Genomic DNA, 25,237 nt, shown 5'->3' on the forward strand with positions numbered 1-25,237 from the left:
TTACGAGGGGAAAGGATTGGCATAGAAATTTCTGTTGCGATATTCTTTTCCTGGGATATAGAAGGACAGGTGTCTGTATGGATTGACCACACTTCCAATATTAGTATAGACTTCACTGTGGTCAAAGCGGCTTTTGGAGATTTTCTAAGGATGAGTCTTCGCTGAGAGGTTCCCTCTCTCCCTTGGTGAAAGAAGGTGAGATGTGACCCCCCTTGAAGATCCTTAAAATCCTGAATGGTTTTTGATGCAGAGAGACTGTTTCAGGAGGGGGAAGGTATGTGACTGTCGAGGCTGGGTAAGAAGTCTCACAACACCAGGTTAAAGTCCAACAGATTTAATTGGTAGCAAATACCATAAGCTTTCGGAGCACTGCTCCTTCGTCAGATGGAGTGGAAATGTGCTCTCAAACAGTGCACAGACACAGAAATCAAGTTACAGAATAAATCGGCCTCGCAGGTGGAGGATGCGGTCAAGAAGGCGTACGGCGTACTGGCCTTCATTAATCGAGGGATTGAGTTTAGGAGTCGGGAGATAATGCTGCAGCTTTATAGGACCCTGGTTAGACCCCACTTGGAGTACTGCGCGCAGTTCTGGTCACCTCATTACAGGAAAGATGTTGAAGCCATTGAAAGGGTGCAGAGGAGATTTACAAGGATGTTGCCTGGATTGGGGGGCATGCCTTATGAGGATAGGTTGAGGGAGCTTGGTCTCTTCTCCCTGGAGAGACGAAGGATGAGAGGTGACCTGATAGAGGTTTACAAGATGTTGAGAGGTCTGGATAGGGTAGACTCTCAGAGGCTATTTCCAAGGGCTGAAATGGTTGCTACGAGAGGACACAGGTTTAAGGTGCTGGGGGGTAGGTACAGAGGAGATGTCAGGGGTAAGTTTTTCACTCAGAGGGTGGTGGGTGAGTGGAATCGGCTGACGTCGGTGGTGGTGGAGGCAAACTCGTTGGGGTCTTTTAAGAGACTTCTGGATGAGTACATGGGATTTAATGGGATTGAGGGCTATCGATAGGCCTAGAGGTGGGGATGTGATCGGCGCAACTTGTGGGCCGAAGGGCCTGTTTGTGCTGTGGCTTTCTATGTTCTATGTTCTATGTAATACTAATTAGAATGCAAATCTCTACAGCCAGCCAGGTCTTAAAGGTACAGACAATGTGGGTGGAGGGAGCATTCAACACAAGTTAAAGTAGAGGCTGCCAGTGTGGGACAGTCTCCAATAGGGAGTTCAGGAGAAACTTTATTAGCCAGAGAGTGGTGGAGCTTGCTCCCACAGGGGGAGTGTTTGAATCGGTGGAGTTGTCACAAGGAGTGAGAAGCGGATAGAGGGATATTGCTGATTTGCAAAGGCTCCAGTAGTGGATAAACGCTAGTATGTACTGGCTGGGCCGAACGGCCTGACCTATTCTCTGTATTAATATAAAATTGCCCCGGGCAATCGCATTTGTAACCAGTGTGTCACTAGTAGCAATGATGATTGAATCCCTTGTATATCTATCAAACCCTTCACTTTCCTTCCACAGACTGTTTTTATATTCAGGGGGATGGATGTGTTGGTGGGAAACTATTTAAAATGTAATTTCTGGGTTTTGTGTGTTGGACCCTGGAGAGGAGGACAGGACAGGGAAAATCAACCCAACACAAATTGGGGTACCGCTGTTTTATTGGACATCCTGGTGCCGGGGTTATAGTCCCAAATGTCACAAATTTCCAAACTTGGTGTTGCTTGCTTGTATCATTTGTCCAGCTAAACGTTAACAGCGGAATTCCATGTGAAATAGACACAGAAATGCTGCACTAATAACTCCTTTTACAAGAAGGATGTTTGTGGGTTTCTTAAAAATATAAATGAACAGTTTATATAAATTACCAATTTAACACATTACATTCCCTGTTGCTGTCAGACTTTTGAATGGGCCTACCTTATATTAAACTGATCTTTCTCTACACTACCTGTAACTGCAACTCTACATTCTGCACCTCCTTTCCTTCTCCCCTGTGTACTCTATGTATGGTATGCTTTGACTGTATAGCGCGCAAGGAACAATACTTTTCACTGTCTATCAGTATATGGAGTGGCACGGTGGCATAGTGCTTAGCATTGCTGTCTCAGCACCGGGGACCCGGGTTTGATTCCCGGCTTGGGTCACTGTCTGTGTGGAGTTTGCACATTCTCCCCGTGTCTGCGTGGGTTTCCTCCGGGTGCTCCGGTTTCCTCCCACAGTCCAAAGATGTGCGGGTTAGGTGGATTGGCCATGCTAAATTGCCCCGTAGTGTAAGGGGGACTAGCTAGGGTAAATGCATGGGGTTATGGAGATGGGGTCTGGATGGGATTGTGGTCGGTGCAGACTTGATGGGCTGAATGGCCTCCTTCTGCACTGGAGGGATTCTATGATTTTATTCTATGGGGATAGGACCGGTGGGATTGTGGTCGATGCAGACCCGATGGGCTGAATGGCTTCCTTCTGCACTGTAGGATCCCATGATCTATGTGACAATAATAAATCAAATGAAATCAGTTTAGGTGACAGCAGGTGACCAGCTCCCTATATTCAGCACAATATGTCATATATATCCACATAGAGTCATAAAGCACCATTCGGCCCATCGTATTCCTGCTACCCCCCACACCATTGGCAGAGCTGGATAGTTAGAGATATTCGGTCAGGTTCACCTATTCATTTCCTGCTATGTATCCAAACCCACTTTGGGCAGAGGGGATGGGGCGCGGGTGGGTGAGCAGTTTCAGTAGTAACTTTCAGAAGGGAAATAGGATTCTCAGGGGGCTTGACAGGGTAGATGCTGAGAGGTTGTTCCCCTTTGTGGGAGAGCCTAGGGCCAGAGGGCACCATCTCAGGGTAAAGGGGTCATCCCATTGGAGACAGAGATGAGGAGGAATTTCTTCTCTCAGAGGGTAGTGAATTCTTAACTGCAGAGTGCCTAATGGGCTGGGTTGTTAAGTATGTTTAAGGCTGAGATAGAGAGATTTTTAATCAGTAAGTGAATCAAAGGGGAGCGATTCTCCCAAAAAATTCTAAACGTCAAATTTGTGTGAAAACTGGAGTAAATCACACGAGTTTTTTCAGCGGGATTTTCAGAATGAATCTCCCACACTCTGTTCACTGCAGAGTGCACTAGTGTGATTCATTTCAGAAATCAGTGGGCAGGACCTATTCCCACCTGAGAGGCCAGCCGCACAGCGCTGAGTGGGCCACTGCGCATACCTGTTCTGTCGTAGTGGAGATCGGCGTATGTGCAGTAGCCCCGCACCGCTGGCATCCCGATCGCCGGCCATGCAACACCCAGCACCCCCAAGGCACAATCGCTGACTGCCAAAACAGGCCAGCCTCGACCCCGGCCCCCCCCACCCCCCACCCCCCCCTCCCCACACCCACCCACCCACCGGCCCGACTCGAACTGCCCCCCCTCCCCCCCACAGCCCCGATCTCCCAATCCCCCCGCCCCGATCAACCCCCCCAAACGGCAGTCCCGACTCCCCCGCAATGTCAACCCCCCCCTCCGTAGCCCTGACCCCCCCCCATCCTGATGGCCAGCCCCGATCGCAGGCCCCCCTCTGCTCACAATCCGTATGCAGAATGGCAGCAGGACCACCACCCCCCATCCTCCCCCCACCGATCGCACCCACCCCCCAGAGGCCCTTCCCCCATCAGATCCCACCCCGATTAGACCCCGCCAGATGCCTGGTGGGCAGTGCCAAGATGCCCCTAGGCATTGGCACTTTGCCCCTTGGGCAGTGCCAGGGGGCCCAGGCTGGCACTGCCAAGGTGGCAATGCCTAGAGGCACCCTCCCAGCACCTGACCGTCTGGGGGGGGGATTCAATTGCACCCCCCCCCCCTTCATTCCAGTGAGGTCAGGCCATCGGCTCCCCACAAGTGGGGAGATACTGTAAACCCCACTGGAGTGAAACACTCCTGGCTGAGGGGGTAGCGGGGGGGGGGGGGGGGGGGGGGGGTGGAGGGTGGGGGGGGGGGGCAGTAGGCTAGTGGGCCTGGAGACTTCAGATTTAACTTCAGACTTGAAATTTCAATTGCAGTAAAATGATCATCTAAATAAATTATGCAGCTCTGCGCCGATTTCTGGCACGGAGCTGACGGCACAGGAAATCCAACCCCCTGGAGACTCGCGGAGGCCATGGCACCCAGCGGAGAGCCCACGAATCGGCCTCCGCTCGAGTCTCCCGGCCCAATGTACTACAGAAGTGGCACAGCGGGATGGGAGAATCGCCCCCATAGAGCTTTACAGCAAAGAAAGAGGCCCTTCAGCCCATCATGTCTGTGCTGGTCATCAATCACCTGTCTATTCGAATCCCATTCTCCAGCACTTGGCCTTGTATACTATGGCGTTTCAAGGTGATTTTGGTGGAAAATCCCAGCCCAAGTTTATTTCCTGTCATTAATGAGCCTCTCCAACTTCATCACGGCTTCCCCATGTGGCACCTTATTAAATACCTTCTGGAAACCTAAGTACAGTATATCTACCAGTTCCCCTTTATCCACAGCGCATGTTATTCATGGGGATAAGACGGGGAAGTGGAGTTGAGGATTATCACATCAGATCACTCATGATCTCATTGAATAGCAGAGCATGTTCGATGGGCTGAATGGCCTACATCTACTCCTAGGCCTTATGGATGCAGCAATGAAAGGGGTTAGAAATGAATCCAAGGCTGGTAGCAGTCGCTCAGATTAATTGGCTCGGTCCAAGGGGAACCGATTAAAAACATATCTGAGACACAAACAGGAAATGCTGGAAAATCTCAGCAGGTCTGACAGCATCTGTGGAGAGAGAGCTAACGTCGCAGGTCTGGAGTCAGAGCTCTGAGAAAGGGTCATCCAGACTCGAAACATTGGATCTATTCTCTCCCCACAGATGTCAGACCCGCTGAGATTTTCCAACATTTTGTTTCAGATTCCAGCATCTGCAGTACTTTGCTTTTATCTCTGCGTTTGCACAATGTTCTCAAAACTCAAATTTGTTCTGTGAACCAATACTTTTAATTGTGGCCCTGAAACAGAGCGAGCGAGGGACTGGAGACTGTAATGTTGGGAACTGTGCGCTGCAGCCAGACTGAGAGCTAGTTTCCACAACAGGGTGAAATCGATCTGAACCCATCCCTTTCTTCAGTGAAAGATCGTCAGGTTTATCTGCACGAGAAAGAGTTAAAGTAAAAGTTTATTTATTAATGTCACAAATAAGGCTTACATTAACACCGCAATGAAGTTACTGTGAATTTCCCCCAGTCGCCACACTTCGGCACCTATTCGGGTCAATGCACCACAGTCAAATGCTGAGAGCTCGGGGAGCTCAAAATAACGCCTGGCATTATCTTAATTAACCTCAACAAGGTAGTGATGTATTTCTATTAGAATTGCCTCCTTAAGGAGGCGGCACAGTGGTTAGCACTGCTGCCTCGCAGCGCCAGGGACCCGGGTTCGATTCCCGCTCGGCTCACTATCTGTGTGGAATTTGCATGTTCTCCCCGTGTCTGTGTGGGTTTCCTCCGGGTGCTCCAAAGACGTGCAGGTTAGGTGGATTGGCCATGCTAAATTGTCCCTTAGTTTCTGGGGGACTAGCTATTGTTAGTATGTGGGGGTTACGGGGATAGGGACTAAGTGGGATTGTGTTCAGCGCAGGGTAGATGGGCCGATGGCCTCCTTCTGTACTGTAGGGATTCTATGAAGTGTAATATTTAACAGAAAAAGATGTCCAGGAACTAAATACAAGCAAATTACTGCGGATGCTGGAATCTGAAACCAAAAGAGAAAATGCTGGAAAATCTCAGCAGGTCTGGCAGCAGCTGTAAGGAGAGAAAAGAGCTGACGTTTCGAGTCCAGATGACCCTTTGTCAAAGCTAAAAGGCAGAGAAAGTGGGAGATATTTATACTGCAGGGGGGAGGGAATGAAAGATGAGTCATAGCCACAAAAACAAGGGGAAAGTCGAAGAGGTGCGAATGCAGAGTTTTCCTGTGTCCATCAATGTGGCTGTGGTAACTGTCCTTCCTTTCCACTCCCCAGGAGAGCCCCGGGAGTAAAACACAACTAACACCGCTTTGTTAATATTCCTGACCCTCTCAGGGTCCAGTGGTGGGGTTCTGGGACTGCAGAGCGTTGTGGCAATGCTTTCGGAATGCCAGAGTCAATGTCCACACGTGGTGAGAGTGAGCACGGCAGAGTAAGCTGACAGAATGTACACAGAGATGTGAGGGGCCCATCACTGAGGACGGAGATCAGGAGAATTACTTCACTCAGAGCGTTTGTGAATTCTCCACCTCAGAGGGTTGTGGAAGTTCCTTTCTTAGATACATTTAAGGCTGGGAGTTTTGGTCTCCAGGGAATAAGGGAGCGGGTGGGAAAATAGAGTTGAAACTCAAAATCAGGGGGCGGCACGGTGGCACAGTGGTTAGCACTGCTGCCTCACAACGCCAGGGGCCTGGGTTCAATTCTGGCCTCGGGTCACTGTCTGTGTGGAGTTTGCACGTTCTCCCCGTGTCTGCGTGGGTTTCCTCCGGGTGCTCTGGTTTCCTCTCACAGTCCAAAGGTTGTGCAGGTTAGGCATGATAAATTGCCCCTTAGTCAGGGGCCTTAGCAGGCTAAATACATGGGGTTACAGGGTGGGGTTGTTGTCGGTCCAGGCTCTTTCCTCTCTCAGGTACTGACATCAGGATCTCAGGCCAACAGTAAGTGAGAACGGACCCAACTTCCTGGGACTTGGGTGGCATGGTGGCACAGTGGTTAGCACAGCTGCCTCACAGTACCAGGGACCCGGGTTCGATTCCCGGCTTGGGTCACTGTCTGTGTGGAGTTTGCGCATTCTCCCCGTGTCTGCGTGGGTTTCCTCCGGGTGCTCCAGTTTCCTCCCACAGTCTGAAAGACGTGTGCGTTAGGTGGATTGACCCGAACAGGTGCCGGAGTGTGGTGACTAGGGGAATTTCACAGTAACTTCATTGCAGTGTTCATGTAAGCTTTACTTGTGACTAATAAATTAACTTTAAAAGTTTAATTTTAGACTTGCAGCTGACTCAAAATATCCCAACAGTGCAGAAGGAGGCCATTCTGTCAATTGAATCTGCACCAACTCTCCAAAAGAGCATCTTACCAGGCTCACCGACACCCCAACAACCCCTCTGCCTTATCCCCGTAACCCCATGCATTTTACCGTGGCCGATCCACCTAACCTGCACATCTTTGGAGTGTGGGAGGAAACTGGAGCACCCAGAGGAAACCCATGCAGATATGGGGAGAAGGTGCAGACTCCACACAGACAGTGACCCAAGCTGGGAATCGAACCCGGGTCCATGGCACTGTGAGGCAGCAGTGCTAACCACTGTGCTGCCCCAAAAAATGATACTTTGCGAGTAGCTAAGAGATCCTGTGTATGCGTCGTCCTGTTTTCTTCAGTTTACGCAAAGACTTCATTTAAGATATATCTGCCTATGCGCAATTACATTTAAATGTTAGCCTGTATGGGGTTAACTAACTCTGCTAAGCTCACCAATTGTAGCTAACTTGGCTACATGTAGAATCAGAAGGCATGATGGGTTAGCTCAAAATTGACTGCATTCCTGACGGGTACACAATGCAGGCAAACAAGTTTCTCATAACAGCAGCTGCTAGGATTGTTTTTCTAGACGGAGACAGCCTGTGAAAAGCACTTCCAATAATGAGATAAGGGTTGAAATATATTTTGTATTTTAGCTTGTGTGTGTTCAGTGTTTCAAAATCCAGATCAAGTTGAGTTTCTGTTCAATTTTTAGATTAGAGAGCCTCGCTGAGAAGCTGTTCTCCAAGTTCGCTTTCTTTTTGCTTCTGTCATGTCAATTTTTTAAAGTTCTGTTCACTAAAACCATTTTTAAACTCATACCAAGTGCTGTCCCCTCGTCTCTTCAAACGAATGAATGGACCCAACAGTGGTGTTTCGGGGATTAATCTTCAATTGCTGGAAACTCCAGGGCAATCCCGGAGTGTTGGCCACACTGCTTGGGAGCTAAGCGACACTTGTTCTCAGGTTGTGGATGAAGCTGCATTTATTGCCGGTCCCAAACGTGCCCTGAGAAGTTGGCAATGTCTTGTCCCCTTGAACCACTGCTGTCCATGAGGCGACAGTGAACCCCACAATTGTGCCTCAGTCATAGTGAAGGAACGGCAATGTCTGTCCTAATCAGAATTCCATGCGATTTGGAAGAGAACTTGAAGGTGAATATCATTCCCATGTCCCAGTGATGGGGGAGACAGTCCCCATGGAAACCAATAATTCTTAAAAAGAAATTTGAACTTCCAGTAGCTGACAGAATGACAAAAGATTTCGCTTTTTAATGCTTACTGTAGCAAAGGACCATATGCTCTAGTAACTAAACATTTTCTTTTTGTGCAAAGAACAAAGAATGAAGAAAATTACAGCACAGGAACAGGCCCTTCGGCCCTCCAAGCCTGCACCGACCGTGCTGCCTGACTGAACTAAAACCCCCTACCCTTCCGGGGACCATATCCCTCTATTCCCATCCTATTCATGTATTTGTCAAGATGCTCCTTAAAAGTCACTACCGTACATGCTTGCACTACCTCCCCCCGCAGCGAGTTCCAGGCACCCACCACCGTCTGTGTAAAAACTTGCCTCATACATCTCCTTTAAACCTTGCCCCTCGCACCTTAAACCCATGCCCCCTCATAATTGACTCTTCCACCCTGGGAAAAAGCTTCTGACTATCCACTCTGTCCATGCCTTCACAATCTTGTAGACTTCTATCAGGTCACCTCTCAACCTCCGTCATTCCAGTGAGAACAAACCAAGCTTCTCCAACCTCTCTACGTAGCTAATGCCCTCCATACCAGGCAACATCCTGGTAAATCTTTCCTGTACCCTCTCCAAAGCCTCCACATCCTTCTGGTAGTGTGGCGACCAGAATTGAACACTATATTTCAAGTAAAAAGTATAAGCTGTAGGCATCTTATACTTTGAACTATTAAAGAAACATTCCCCTCTTATACTTATCACCCATTGCACTCTCCACTGAATTACAGCCCTTTTAACAGTCTACAGTAGCTTCCAATGGCTTCACATTTCCCGGTTTCATCAAGTAAGGACTTTGAGTGACTGCTACCAGACACTTCTCCAAGCTTTTGCAGAGTTTCCTCAATCCACTACCTGAAGCAAAGCCTGTCCCAGTGATTCTTCCCCTCTGGCCGCGCCTGGACAAATCTCCCAGATTCCTTAGCTGTCTGTGCAATGCACCTCTTCGACTGGAGAGAATCTTCCACCTGCATCCCGCTGTGGTAGATCGCAAAGCCAAGCAGCCTCCTCTCTGTTGACCATACAGAACTGCTGTCTGTGATATTCATTGATTTCTAAGGAAGCCTGTAACCTGATCTCAAAAATTGCTTTCTTTCAACTCTTTCTCCTGGCAACGAGAAACTCATTAGCCTTGCATCCAGGTTGAAATGTGGATTTGTTATTCTTGACCCCAATTCTCTTGCACTTTGGAAGTTTACAGCACAACTGTTTCCAACCTGATATTTTAACACCTTTCTGGTACTTTGGGAGACATCAGAGTATGCCTGTTGTGATTTCGGAAACTGCTGCCATTGCCTCCAGCCGTGAACATCTTAGACCATTGCCCTAGTAACACAATCTGGACCTCCCTTTGGTCTTTATCTGCCCTAGACCTGTTGTGAAGCAGGCTTCACAAAGGCACATGATAAAGAACAAAGAACAGTACAGCACCCGAATAGGCCTTTCAGCCCACCTAGCCTGCACAGACACATGACACCTTTCTAAACTAAAGACCTTTTCCCTCTACACGGTCCATATCCCTCTATTCGTTGCCTGTTCGTGTATCGGTCAAGATGCCTCTTAAATGTTGCCATTGTATCTACTTCTCTGGCAGCGCATTCCAGGAACTTACCACCCATCGTGTAAAAAATTTTTTTTTGTTCATTTGTGGGACATGGGCGTCGCTGGCTGGGCCAGCACTTATTGCCCATTCCCAGTTGCCCTTGGAATTGAGGGTCAACCACATTGCTGTGGCTCTGGAGTAACATGTAGGCCAGACCAGGTAAGGAAGCCAGATTTCTTTCCCTGAAGGACATTAGTGAACCAGATGGGTTTTTCTGACAATTGACAACGGTTTCATGGTCATCAGTAGATTCTCAGTTCCAGATTTTTTTTATTGAATTCAAATTCCACCATCTGCTGTGGTGGGATTTGAACCCGATTCTCCGGAACATGAACTAAGGGCCTGACTTTACCATTGCGGGCACGGAAACTTGATAAAGTTGGGCGTGAGCCATTAACGTGATCGGTGCCCGCGTCTGCGCATATGCCCACTTTACCAAGGCCCGAAAATGACCACAATCCGAATCGTGCCCGAAACGGGCACAACGGCGATTTAAATGCATTTGCATACATTTAAATTGAATTAATGGCCTGCCCGCCCAGCTTTACCAGCATTTCCCCCTTTACCATCACGTTCGCCCGTCCAGATTCGGCGCAAAACAGACCTGCTCGGCAAAGGTCTGTTTCGGGCGCTCCAGCTGCTGAAGAGGTGAGTTCAGAGCTTCCAGCGGCTCTCTGACTCAGATCAGTGGTGAAGGAGGGAGGGGGAGGCGGGCCTGATCATTCTCTGGTCGGGGGACGGGGAAGGAGGCCAGCTCGTTGTCTGTCGGGGGGGCAGGGGAGGGGAAGGGCAGAGGGAGGCCAGATCGCTCTCTGGTTGGTGGGGAGGGAGGCCCGATCATTATCTAGAGGGGGGTGGGTAGGGACTGCTGCCACTCTGCGGGTGATTGGTGGGGGGCGAAGGGGGGCAGGGGGTCACGATTGGTCTGGGTAGTGGAGGGGGCTGGCTGGATAAGGGGGACAGTTATGTGGTGGGGATGGGGCGATGTCTGTGGGGGCTATCACTCCCGTTTTTTACTCCCGGTCCACTTTATCCACTTTTTGCGGCCCGGGAGCGATGTGACAGGGGCGCGTTTATCCATTTTTTTTCCTCACTGCGCACGCGCAGTTCAAAACTCCGATCGGAGCTGCAGCGATTCAGGCGCGATAAGCCCCGCCCACAGCACAATTCAGACCTGCGATTTATTTTTCAGGCTGGGTGCGTATGGCGGCGCCTGGAAGCATTTTTCAAAGTCAGATCTGAATTGCGCCCAGATTCAGCACTTAGAATCAAAATGGTAAAATCGGGCCCTCAGTTTCTGGATTCATAGTCTGGCGATAATACCACTAGGCCATTGCCTCCCACTCGCCTCACGCCTCTCCTTTAAACTTTCCTCCTTTTACCTTCAACATATGTCTCCTAGTAATTGACATTTCTACCCTGGGAAAAAGACTCCAACTATCCATTCTGTCCATGCCTCTCATCATTTGGTAAATTTCTATCAGGTTGCCCTTCCATTTTCCTTAAATTAAAGACGGTTCCAAAACTTTAGAATTATTAACTGCAACAGGAAGGAGCTGCTGCTGAAGTATTTTTGAGCGGCTGCTGCAGTGCAACCTGTAGATTAACAGATTGTATATCCATAGCATATTTAATACATACTCTGAGAGAGGGCCGAGGGGATTGACTGGAACAGTACCAGGATAGAGACCGTCACTCACATGGAGGGACTGGACAAGCGCAGGGAAGAGCAATGGTAAATTTTATACACATCATCAAAATCACGATCGACTGTGATAAAGAAGGGGAAACCCTGACCAGTGATGGAAAGGGGTGGCACGGTGGCACAGTGGTTAGCACTGCTGCCTCACAGTGCCAGGGACCCAGGTTCGATTCCCGGCTTGGGTCACTGTCGGTGTGGAGTCTGCACATTCTCCCCGTGTCTGCGTGGGTTCCCTCTGGGTGCTCCGGTTTCCTCCCACAGTCCGAAAGACGTGCTGGTTAGGTGCATTGGCCGTGCTAAATTCTCCCTCAGTATACCTGAACGGGCGCTAGAGTGCAACGACTAGGGGATTTTCATAGTAACTTCATTGCTGTGTTAATGTAATAATAAATAAACTTTTAAGGTCAAAAACCAAAGAGCAGAGCTTTACGGTCATTGGAAAAGCAACCAGACATCAGATGAGGAGAATTTATTTCATGCAGCAAGGTGTTTGGTTCTGGAATGTTCTGCCTGAAAGGCTGATGGAACAGATTCAATTGTAACTTTCAAAAGGGAACTGGATAGACACTTGAACAGGAAACGTTTGAACAGTAACGGAAGAAGGAGGAGAGGAGTGGGCTTAATTAAAAACTTCTTTCAAATAGTCAGAAGAGTCATAGTGGGCTGAATGGCCTCACTCGGAGCTGTTTCACCTGATGACTCTAGAACCATTATGAAGCATTTCACAGGAGTGTTATCAGGCGAAATACTGACACTGCACAACACAAGGAGACATCAGGACAGCCGACCAAACACTTTGTCAAAGAGGTGGATGGTAAGGAGCTTCACAAGGAGGACAGAGAGAGATGGAGAAGGTTCAGAAAGGGATAATGTACATATTATATTCACAGTGTGCTAGTTACAGGAGGGATTTATTATGTCCAGTTTGAGAGGTTCCAGTTGAATAGCTTGCCCTCTACAGGACAATGTCGAGCTTCCTGAGTGTTAACTGCAATCGCAGCCACCCAGGCGAGTGATGAGTGCACCAACACACTCTCGACTCGTCCTGTGGATAACAGACAGGGTGGGAGAGGTTTGTCAGTGAGTCACTTATTGGAATGCAGTGTGTTCACCCTCTACCCTACTCTACATGCCAACCAGCTCTGAGCCCTGGTGTCCATGCCAACCAGCTCTGAGCCCTGGTGTCTAACTAGCTGTAACCCCTGCTGTCTGTGCTAACTAGCTCTGACCCCTGGTGTCCGTGCTAACTAGCTGTAACCCCTGGTGTCCGTGCTAACCAGCTCTGACCCCTGGTGCCCGTGCTAACTAGCTGTAACCCCTGGTATCCATGCCAACCAGCTCTGACCCCCGGTGTTGGTGCCAACCAGCTCTGACCCCTGGTGTTGGTGCCGACCAGCTCTGACTCCTGGTGTTGGTGCCAACCAGCTCTGACCCCTGGTGTCCATGCTGACCAGCTGTGGCCCCTGGTGTCCATGCCAACCAGCTCTGACCCCTGGTGTCCATGCCAACCAGCTCTGACCCCTGGTGTCCATGCCGACCAGCTCTGATTGTTGGTGGCCAGTTGAACTCAGTGCCTCTTGTCGCTGCTGATTGCACAGTTGTGCTGAGCCTGGATATTGGGTGAAATAAGATCTGGCTGATCGTGATGCTCGCTGCAGTTGAATAGCCTGCTCGCACTAACCGTCTGGGCTCTGATGTGGTTTGGCTGGCTGTGTTACAGAATGTCGTAACTCTGTATCCAAGTATGAGTTAGCACCTTCAGGAGAACGGGGTGGGGGAGTCGGGGGGGGGAAACTGTAGGGGAAAATGAGGAGCGTCCCTCCCGCTACTGAGCCCCTTTCCCCTGCCTTGTCTCCATAGCAGCATGAGGAGGACATGTAACAGCAGCCACCCCCTCCCTCCTATTGCTGCTACAACACTGAATGATTTGTTGCACTATAACTGGGACATTAGTGGCCACAGCATCAAAGTGTGGAACAGGTCCAATTAGAATTTTATAGCCCGTACTGTTTCAATTATGTCAACGCGAGTGAATAGAAATTTGGAATTCCGTAAAAGAAATATTATTTGTACACCTGCGGTGTTCACTCCCCTTTTAATCTATAACTTCAGCTGTGGATTCTTGTTAAGTGAATTCCTTTTGGGCCTGGCATCATCTTTATGCATTGCATTGTATGCAGTCAACCTTCTCATAGCTGCTGTTACAGAAGCTCAGAAGGTAGGAAGAGGAGGAGGCCATTCAGCCCCTCAAACAGATTTGCCATTCAATGAGCTCATGCATTAACTGTGCCCAAACTCCCCACCCCTGTCCCGTACCCCTTAACACCTTTGGTTAACAAAATGCTATTCATTTCAGATTTAAGATTAACGGTTGGTGTGGTGTCAGATGCTGTTTGTGGATGGGAATTCCAACCTGGGACGGCACGGTGGCACAGTGGTTAGCACTGCTGCCTCACAGCGCCAGGGACCCGGGTTCGATTCCCGGCTTGGGTCACTTGTCTGTGTTGAGTTTGCATGTTCTCTCCGTGTCTGTGTGGGCTTCCTCCGGGTGCTCTGAAATCTGAAAAACATGCTGGTTAGGTGCATTGGCCATGCTAAATTCTCCCTCAGTGTACCCGAACAGGGGCTGGATTTTCACAGTAACTTCATTGCAGTGTTAATGTAAGCCTACTTTTGACATTAATAAATAAACTAAACTTTCTAGCACCCTTTGTGTGTGGAAGTGTTTCTTAAGCTTGGCACTAATTTTAAACATTGACCTCTCGCCCAGTCACCCTGACTAGCAGAAATAGTTTCTCTCCATCTACCCTACCAGTTTCCCCGAATGTTTCAAAACTTTGATCAGATCGGCTTTTTAAATTTCGGGTGGCACGGTGGCACTGTGGTTAGCACTGCTGCCTCACAGCGCCAGGGGCCCGGGTTCAATTCCAACCTCAGGTCACTGTCTGTGTGGAGTTTGCACATTTTCTTTGTGTCTGCGTGGGTTTCCTCTGGGTGCTCTGGTTTCCTCCCACAGTCCAAAGGTGTGCGGGTTAGGTGGATTGGCCATGGCAAATTGACCCTAGTGTCATGGGATTAGCCAGCTAAATATGTGGGGTTACGAGAATAGGGCCTGGGTGGGATTTTGGTCGCTGCAGACTCGATGGGCCAAATGGATTGCATTGTAGGGATTCTGTGATTCTAAGAGCACAGTACTAGTGTGTGTAATCCCTCCTCGTAGTCACTGAGAGTTCAGGTATAATTCCAGTAAACGTACGCTGCACTCCCGCCGATATATCCTTCCTACAGTTGCTTGTAGTACTCCAGGTGTGGTCTCACCAGGGCCTGAAGCAAGACTTCTACATCTTTGCGTCCAACCCTCTGGATATGAAGGTCAGTACAGGCGGTCCTTGACTTTACAACGTTCGAGTTACGATGGATGATGTTTATGACTTTTATAAATTGACACCCTGTTTGGACTTTCCATGTATGTTTCGACCTCCCAGCATCACGTCTGTGGCGTTCACACATGCGTGTCGATGTTTAGTTGCTGTTTGAAACATTTACAGGACTTTGGTGTCTTTGTTTCCCCAAACTCTTCCTTCAAATTTAGAGTTTCTTTGCCCATAATAAAGGTGCAAGAGATGTTTCTTCGAAGAAATGGAAAGCGGCACGGTAGCACAGTGGTTAGCACTGCTGTCTCACAGCTCCAGGGACCTGGGTTCAATTCTGGCTTGGGTCACTGTCTGTGTGGAGTTTGCACGTTCTACCTGTGTCTGCGTGGGTTTCCTCCGGGTGCTCTGGTTTCCTCCCACAATCCAAAGATGTGCCGGTTAGGTTGATTGGCCATGCTAAATTGCCCCTTAGTGTCCCTAGATACGTAGTTTAGAGGGATTAGCAGGGTAAATATGTGGGGTTACGGGGATAGGGCCTGGGTGGGATTGTTGTCGGTATAGAGTCATAGAGGTATACAGCATGGAAACAGGCCCTTTGGCCCAACTTGTCCAAGCCGCCCCTTTTTTTTAACCCTGTCTGTGCGGAGTTTGCACATTCTCTTTGTCCCAATTGCCCATGTTTGGCCCATATCCCTCTATACCCATCTTACCCATGTAACTGTCTAAACGCTTTTTAAAAGACAAAATTGTACCCGCTTCTACTACTACCACTGGCAGCTTGTTCCAGACACTCGCCACCCTCTGTGTGAAAAACATTGCCCCTCTGGACCCTTTGGTATCTCTCCCCTCTCACCTTAAGCCTATGCCCTCTAGTTTTAGACTTCCCTATCTTTGGGAAAAGATATTGACTATCGAGCTGATCTATGCCCCTCATTATTTTATAGATCTCTATAAGATCACCCCTCAGCCTCCTACGCTCCAGAGAAAAAAGTCCCAGTCTATCCAGCCTCTCCTGATAACTCAAACCATCAAGTCTCGATAGCATCCTAGTAAATCTCTTCTGCACTCTATCTGGTTTAATAATATCCTTTCTATAATAGGGGACCAGAACTGTACACAGTATTCCAAGTGTGGCCTTACCAATGTCTTGTACACCTTCAACAAGACATCCCAACTCCTGTATTCAATGTTCTGACCAATGAAACCAAGCATGCCGAATGCCTTTTTCACCACTCTGTCCACCCGTGACTCCACTTTTAAGGAGCTATGAACATGTACCCCTAGATCTCTTTGTTCTGTAACTCTCCCCAATGCCCTACCATTAACTGAGTAAGCCCTGCCCTGGTTCAATCTACCAAAATGCATCACCTTGCATTTATCTAAATTAAACTCCATCTGCCTTTTGTCAGCCCACTGGCCCAATTGATCAAGATCCCGTTGCAATCGGAGATAACCTTCTTCACTGTCCATTATGCCACCAATCTTGGTGTCATCTGCAAACTTACTAACTATGCCTCCTATATTCTCATCCAAATCATTAATATAAAAGACAAATAATAGTGGACCCAGCACCGATCCCTGAGGCACAGATCTCCAGTTTGAAAACAACCCTCTGCAACCACCTTCTGGCTTGTCATCAAGCCAGTTTTTTATCCATTTAGCTACCTCACCCTGGATCCCATGAGATTTAACCTTATGCAACAACCTACCATGCGGTATCTTGCTAAAGTCCATGTAGACAACATCAACTGCACTGCCCTCATCTATCTTCTTGGTTACCCCTTCAAAAAACTCAATCAAATTTGTGAGACATGATTTTCCACTCACAAAGCCATGCTGACTGTCCCTAATCAGTCCTTGCCTCTCTAAATGCCTGTAGATCCTGTCTCTCAAAATACCTTCCAACAACTCGATGGGCTGAATGGCCTCCTTCTGCACTGTAGGGATTCTATGAATAACTATGGAAACAAAAAATGGAAATAATTAGGAGATCTGAAAAAGGTGAGATGCAAACTGAAATGGGTAGAGCTTTGGATCTGCCCTGGACGGCTATCAGGAGCCCTCCTGAAAGACAAGCCAAGAATTCAGGGACATGTTAAGTGTTCGACTCCTATGTAATCAACTGTGATAGCTAAGCAGCGTGTTGTACAGCTTGTTGCTCAGGTCAAGAAACTGTTAATAGTTTGGCAGGAGGACCAAACTCAACGCTGTGCATTTCTCCCAGTCCTGTGGAAATCCAGTTGTAAGGCGCAGGTACATCGTTGAGGATTGATTTAACCATAGTTTAAGCGTGATTCAGGAAAAGGCTAGAGCTGGAATGTTACCATGGTTCACGCCAGCGGGATTTTCCCATCCCGCTGCAGTGAACAGAGATGTGGCTGGCTGCCAAATTCTCCGACTTTGTTGCAGCGGGAGCGTGGCATGAACGGTCGCGCCCTAGGAGCCGTTCCGATGATCTGGAGAAACAAAAGGCGGAGAGTTCTCATGCTGAACTTTTCAATGCAAGTCAGGGGTGGTTTATGAGTTTTCATAGAATCATAGAAACCCTACAGTACAGAAAGAGGCCATTTGGCCCATCGAGTCTGCACCGACCACAATCCCACCCAGGCCCTACCCCCATATCCCTACATATTTTACCCACTAATCCCTCTAACCTACACATCTCAGGACACTAAGGGGCAATTTTAGCATGGCCAATCAACCTAACCCGCACATCTTTGGACTGTGGGAGGAAATCGGAGCACCCGGAGGAAACCCACGCAGACACAAGGAGAATGTGCAAACTCCACACAGACAGTGACCCAAGCCAGGAATCGAACCCAGGTCCCTGGAGCTGTGAAGCAGCAATCTTAACCACTGTGCTACCGTGCCGCCCTTAAATCCAGGGCCGACTTGCATAAGATCATGGTCTCGGGTGAATCTGCCAGTGCTGATGCGGAGAGAACTCGTGCTATTCCTGAAACGTTGGCTGATATCATTGTAGAGGGTGGGCATTGCACTCGGCAAGATTTTAATGTTGACCAAACTGGAATCTTTCGGGGAAAAAAATGCAATTGAGAACTTACACTGCCAAAGAGGAGAAATCCATGCCAAGGTACAAGGCTGCTAAAGATAGGCTCACTCCTCCGCTCAGTGCCAATGCGGGTGACATTAAACGTAAACCTTTGCCTGTGTACCATTCTGAAAACTCCAGGGATGTTCCGAGGCATTTCTCCCAGTCATGTGGAAACCCTGTTGTAAGGCGCAGGTACATCGTTAAGGGTTGATTTAACCATCGTTTAGTGCCAAGTGTCAGGTGTTTATCCGGCAGTAAGAATCCTCCAGTAGCAAGCAAGAATAAACAAAAAAAACCAACAACTTCCCAAAGTCAATCCAAAGTAAAAGTTTAATAAAGATCCTTCGTTACACACCCACGCCATGGGCCACAAGTACCTCCTCCCATCCCCTTCTGCTTCCTCTTTCTACCGGGTCAGCTGGTCAGCTGACCACCACAGCATGTTCATAGAATCATAAAATCCCTACAGTACAGAAGGAGGCCATTCGATCCACCAAGCCTGCACGATCCCGCCCTATTTCCGTCACCCCACATATTTACCCTGCTAATCCCCCCCAAAACTAGGGTCAATTTAGCGCAGCCAATCAACCTAACCCACACATCTTTGGACTGTGGGAGGAAACCATTCTGTAACTCTCCCCAACGCCCTACCATTAACTGAGTAAGTCCTGCCCTGGTTTGATCTACCAAAATGCATCACCTCGCATTTATCTAAATTAAACTCCATATGCCATTCGTCAACCCACTGGCCCAATTGTTCAAGATCCCGTTGCAATCCTAGTTAACCTTCTTCACTGTCCACTATTCTATGTGTTCAGTGTTCAGTGAATCCCTACAGTGCAGAAGGCCATTCGGCCCATTGAATCTGCACCGACCCTCTGATAGAGCATCTTACCCAGGCCCTATCCCCATAACCCCACATATTTACCCTGGGGACAATAAGGGGCAATTTAGTATGGCCAATCCACCTAACCTGCACTTCATTGGAGTGTGGGAGGAAACAAGAGCACTTGGAGAAAATGTGCAAACTCCACACACACAGCCACCCGAGGCCGGAATTGAACCCGGATCCCTGGCGCTTTGAGGCAGCAGTGCTAACCACTGTGCCACCGTGCCACTGTATTGGCTGAGGCATTTCAATATTTGAAAGCTGCCATGTCCTTGTTTGAGGAACCTGACCCCAACATTGGACACGGTGAATCACCGAACAGGGGCATAGACAACATGTCCAACTCCTTCAGAGATTAACAAGGAGAAGAGAAAAATATCAGACCAAACTTCCTTGGGCACTTTCTTTGCGAGGGCAGAGAAGACTCCGGAAAAAGTTGGAACCAAGAATCTTAAGACTCCAACCAATGACCCTTGAATATCTCCAACCAAAGTTTAGCGAAGTCAGCTCAAAGAAGTCTTTCCCCTGAAAACCTCACCCAGCCAGACCTACCCATGAACCCAGGACTGTAAGGCTCTAAAATTGTGTCTATGCTTTTTAGATAATTTGTGGATGATGTACAGTGTACAGTACTGCACTGTACAGTACTCCACAGTACACACTATATACCATACAGTACACACTATATACTATACAGTACACACTATATACTGCACAGTACACACTATATACTGCACAGTACACACTATATACTATACAGTCCACACTATGTACTGCACAGTACACACTATATACTGCACAGTACACACTATATACTGCACAGTACACACTATATACTGTACAGTACACACTATATACTACACAGTACACACTATATACTACACAGTACACACTATATACTACACAGTACACACTATATACTGCACAGTACACACTATATACCGCACAGTACACACTATATACTGTACAGTACATACCTGTACATTCCTATGATTTTTATGTCAATAATTGTGTTACTGTTGATATATTCTTACTCGTCTATAATTGATTGAGTGTAAAATTCAGGGTATCTTGTTGTGCATCGGGTGTCGGGCCTTGGCCGAGGAACCAATCCCCCATTTCTAACATTGTTCCTTATGGGAAAATCAGTTCCGAGTTACATTTTGATTTACACGTAGTTTTCAGTTACCAATGATGTCCATTGGCCTTTTTGATTATTTTTTCTACCTGTTCATGGCATTTTAAAAATCCAGGTACCTGGAACTCCCCCTCTCCCCCGCTCCCCGCCCTTCTCCATCCCACAAGCCCATTTGAACCTCCTCTGCTTCTAGTTGTTCCACTGATTCATCCTGGCTTACATTGAAATCCAAGTCTCCAAATCGCAGCAGCTTTGGGAGGGATTTTCCAGTCGCTCCAGTCCGAGATCGGGAAATTCCCACCTGAGGTCAACGGACATTTCGACCGTCCATTTAATTGTCCGTCCCACCCGTGACAGCTCCTGTGGCAGGTTGGAGTGGAAAATTCATCCCTTTGTTTTGAGTGTTTGTCGCCTTCTCCTGTCCCATTGACTTCTGGGTCGGGTTTCCAACTCTCCAGGACAGCCTTGGAGACTCCAGGAATTGTAGATTAATCTCAAGGAGATTAAATCCAGAAGAAGTTTTTTCCTTGAAAATTTACACTAATTAGTTGTTGTGATGTTATATTGTACCTTTAAGAATTTTTTAAAAAATCATGATCTCTGTAGCTCTCACAGTCTGGCTCATGCTCAAAGCCTTAGGTGATGTCATTGGTGGGAGGAGAATAAAAACTGGGCAGGTTTTGACAAGGGTTGTTTTTAGTTTTGTTTTGGCTGCAATGTTAGAGGCAGTCTTAGAAATAAGCTGGAAAAAACATGTATGTCTTTTTCTCTCTCTGTTTTGCTTTGGCTTGTTGCCATGCTGCAGTAAAGAATCTATGTTTTGGGGAGCTGATTTGACTACAAACTGCTCTGAGTTTTCAAGATCATTTGAAATCAGCATTCAACCCAGAGAACTGGATTCCAGTATCATGTGAGATTTAGCCTGTGCAGTGATAGATCTGTTTGAATGGTTTTGTTTATTCGATTTTGGTTTTAATTGGAACAACATTAGATATATTCATTAAGAGTTATACATTGGTGTGGCTGTTTTAGTTTTGTTTGTAATTGATAAAGGTTCTTGCTAATTTTCTTTCTATACATGTTAACTATATTCTTAAATAAACTTTGTTTGATAAAAGCTTCCTAGTGAGTCTTTTGGATCACACCTCATGCTTATCTTGGCCAAATTCAATGTAAAAAACTTATGATCCAGGCGGGCTTCATAAAACACTTTGGAGTTTCTAACCTGAACCATAGCAGTTGTGAAGAAAAAATCTACTTGCAACGGGGGTGAAAAGGATTGATTGATAGTTACGATTAATCCCATTAAAATAAGACCAGAACATGCTGGAAATATTCATCAGGTCAAGAAATTTGTCTGGAGCGTAAGCACCAACATGGATTATGAGGACCGAATTGTCTATTTTTGGTTATTCTTTCAGGGATGTGGATACCGCTGGCAAGGTCAGCATTTGTTATCCTTGAACTGAGTGGCCATTTCGCAGGGACGTTTAAGAATCAACCACATTGCTGTGGCTCTGGTGTCACATTTAGGCCAGACCAGGTAAGGTCTGGTAATGCAGATTTCCTTCCCCAAAGGACATTAGTGAACCAGATGGGTTCCTTTTTATAACAAACGACGATAGCTTCATTACATGGTGGCACGGTGATTAGCGCTGCTGCCTCACAGTGCCAGGGACCCGGGTTTGATTCTCGGCTTGTGTCACTGTCTGTGCGGAGTCTGCACGTTCTCCCCATGTCTGCGTGGGTTTCCTCCGGGTGCCCCGGCTTCCTCCCTCAGTCCGAAAGACGTGCTGGTTAGGTGCATTGGCCGTGCTAAATTCTCCCTCAGTGTACCCGAACAGGCACCAAAGTGTGGCGACTGTGGGATTTTCACAGTAATTTCATTGCAACGTTAATGTGACACTAATAAATAAACTTTAAACTAAACTAAAACTGACTTTAGTTCCAGAGTTTTATAAATTGATTTTAAATTCTACCTGCTGCTGGGGTAGGATTTGAATTCTTGTCTCCAGAGTATTAGCCTGCGTCTCTGGAATAGTCTGGAATTCTCTCCCTAACGGCATTGTGGGTCAACCCACAGCTTGTGGACTGCAGCGATTCAAGAAGGCAGCTCACCACCACCTTCTCAAGGACAAGGGATGGGCAATAAATGCTGGCCAGCCAGCGACGCCCATGTCCCACGAATTAATATGAAAAAAAGCCTGTGCTGCCAAATTCTTTGCTACACGGTGGCACAGTGGTTAACACTGCTGCCTCACAGCGCCAGGGACCCGGGTTCGATTCCCAGCTTAGGGTCACTGTCTGTGTGCAGTCTGTACATTCTCCCCGTGACTGCGTGGGTTTCCACCAGGTGCTCCGGTTTCCTCCCACAGTCCAAAGATGTGCAAGTTAGGTTGATTGGCCGTGCTAAAATTGCCCCTTAGTGTCCTGAGATGCATAGGTTAGAGGGATTAGCGGGTAAATACGTAGGGATATGGGGGTAGGGCCTGGGTGGGATTGTGGTCGGTGCAGACTCGGTGGGCCAATGGCCTCTTTCTGCACTGTAGGGTTTCTATGATTCTAAGCTGTCCTCTCCCAATCTTTTAGCAGTTTTATTGGCTGCTGTGTTGTGAATGAGAGCAGTACAGTGATGTTTGACTGCTTATACACTCCAGCTGTACTGTCACACAAAGAGACTTGCCTGGGAGACATGATCAGACGCAGAATTGTCCCCAAAACTTCCGTTTGCTTGAGTTCTGTCATTCCAATTTCCATTTGAGAGTGGAGTTCCTCTTTGAAAAAAAATCCTGTCAATTCTTAGAGAGGCTGGCTGTTAAAGTGTACCAGAAATCCTGTCGTTAACTGGGTGGTTTCACAATGTGTTACACATGTGGGAGGGAGGAAGTTTCAAAGAAAGTTATGAGTTTAACATGGAACTGACCCCTTCGAAACATGTCATCAAATCTGTAATTCCTGGTTCCTGGTGATGTGAGCAACATCTGTCTGAACACGTATTCCTTCGCCCCCTCTCTCCTCCCATAACAAGCCTCCTGAAGAGCTTGACCCGTGTTGGGGTTGTAATGACTTCAATCAGGCCATTGAGGTTGGCCTATTGGAGTATGAACTCCAATTGATGGGCCAATCAGGGAGTCTTTGCCTTGTACTTAACCAAGAGTGTCAGTTCCTCTGGCACCCCCGGAGATAGACTGCTGACTGCGAGCACTCTGTGTACTGCTGTTAGAGTTTGCAAATAAGGGGATTTTGGCGAAGGGATTTCTGCCTCCTCTGACTTATTACAGGGGTACAATGCAGACCCTCTTCCAGCCTCCACTTACTTCATGGGAGAAGCCAGACAGTGGGGTATTTAACCCACGGGACTGAATCTTACCTTGTGTTCCTCTGAACATTACTGACAAAAATGATATTGTGCAGATGTACCCTGTACGAGCCTCAGGAAGGACACTTGGAACCACATTTTACCTGCTGACCCCCTGACCACCTGCCAGCAATCTGGTCCTCAACATTCAGACAGCGCAGCCCTGTTTCCGTTTCATAGCTTGTCCTGTTTGAACTCCATTGGTCCGGAATTCAGAAATTGCTGTTTTTGCATTATTAGCTCTTGGGCATGAATATCAGTTAATATCAGCAGCTTGGGATTAGTGGCAACATAGGGTTAAACCTGATGGTTGGCCTCTGAGATTCCATGGGGAACACCTACGCAACACATGAAGATAAAAGCTTTGGACAATGCTCCTCATGTATTGCTTGCGCGCTGCCAATTTTGCACTTGTAATCTAGCGATCACAACCTAAAGAAAAATGTTATTTGCATTTAAACATCTGGATCGTGTTTCCTGATCATTTTCTTGTCTCTAATGAGAACATACCCATTTCAATTAGCCAATCCCATAAGCACTTCAGTCAAATGATGGTTCTGATTACTCGACTCTGTCTAATGCATCAATGGCTTTCTGCAAATTGGGTGCCAAAAGGCTAGTCATACAATCATAGAAGACCTACAATGCAGAAGAGGCCATTCAGCCCAACGAGTGTGCACCGACCACAACCCCATCTAGGCCCTATCCCTATAACCCCATGTATTTACCCTACTAGTTCCCCTGACACTAAGTGGCAATTTAGCATGGCCAACCAACCTAACCCACACATATTCGGACTGTGGGAGGAAACCGGAGCACCCAGAGGAATCCCACACAGACACAGGGAGAATGTGCAAACTCCACACAGTCAGTGACCCAAGCGGGAATCAAACCCAAGACCTTGGCACTGTGTGGAAGCAGTGCTAACCACCATGCCACCGTGTCGCCTCTTACCCAGGCCAACCCCCTCGCCCTATCCCTGTAACCCCACACATTTACCATGGCTAATCTCACTAACCTACATATCCTGGGACACTAAGGGGGCAATTTAGCATGGCCAACCCACCTAATTAGTACGACTGTGGGAGGAAACCAGAGCACCCGGAGGAAACCCACGCAGACAATGGGGCTCACTGTTATTTATGTGTAAATGGTGAACAAGTTCAGATGAGGAGCTAGTGCGCAGCTTAAAACAGAGACTCACAAAGTTCTGCCCGTGTTGTGTGACATTTTGGAGAAAATGGCTTCTTGCCTTGAGCCTCACCAGTGACCAGGCATTGAATGTTGTGCAGTTGCTGTGTCTGTGTGGCAGATACAGACTGAACCCCCCTGCAGACAGTTACTACCAGCACGAGTACCCATTTTAGCAATGTGATGATTATTGATTACCAGCGATCAATCTCTCTGACACTATTTGGTTGTGGAGGTAACGTGTTGTTTGCCCTTTCTGCTCAGGGTTGCAATGGGATGCCCATTGTACTGTCCATTCGCTGTAGCATCATCGGCTCACACTTCCCATGACAAATTGTTTGAAAATTCTATCCAATGCCAGACTACGTTAGCTGCTCTGTTGCTGCGGATTGTGCAATGTTCTCAAGGAGTTTTGTCATGGTTTTGGTGAAATTGAAGTAATCCATCTCCATTCCTCTTCATGCATTGCCCAGCCAGGCATGGTGTTTATTATGTAGCAGTGACATGACCCATTTCCCCAAACAATGGGTTTTTTATTCATTCATGGGTGTGAGTGTCACTGGCTGGGCCAGCATTTATTGCCCATCCCTAACTGCCCTTGAACTGAGTGGCTTTT

The 25,237-nt window shown here is 47.7% G+C and overlaps 1 protein-coding gene across 1 annotated transcript in view; it reads left to right on the plus strand.

Annotated features, from left to right (window-relative positions):
- The window catches only part of LOC144502869 (somatomedin-B and thrombospondin type-1 domain-containing protein), a 178,644-nt gene that overhangs the window by 712 nt on the left and 152,695 nt on the right, over positions 1–25,237 (plus strand). The gene's annotated exons all lie outside the window — the stretch shown is intronic.

This window comes from Mustelus asterias, chromosome 13 (assembly GCF_964213995.1).
Source record: "Mustelus asterias chromosome 13, sMusAst1.hap1.1, whole genome shotgun sequence".
Taxonomy (NCBI): Eukaryota; Metazoa; Chordata; class Chondrichthyes; order Carcharhiniformes; family Triakidae; genus Mustelus; species Mustelus asterias.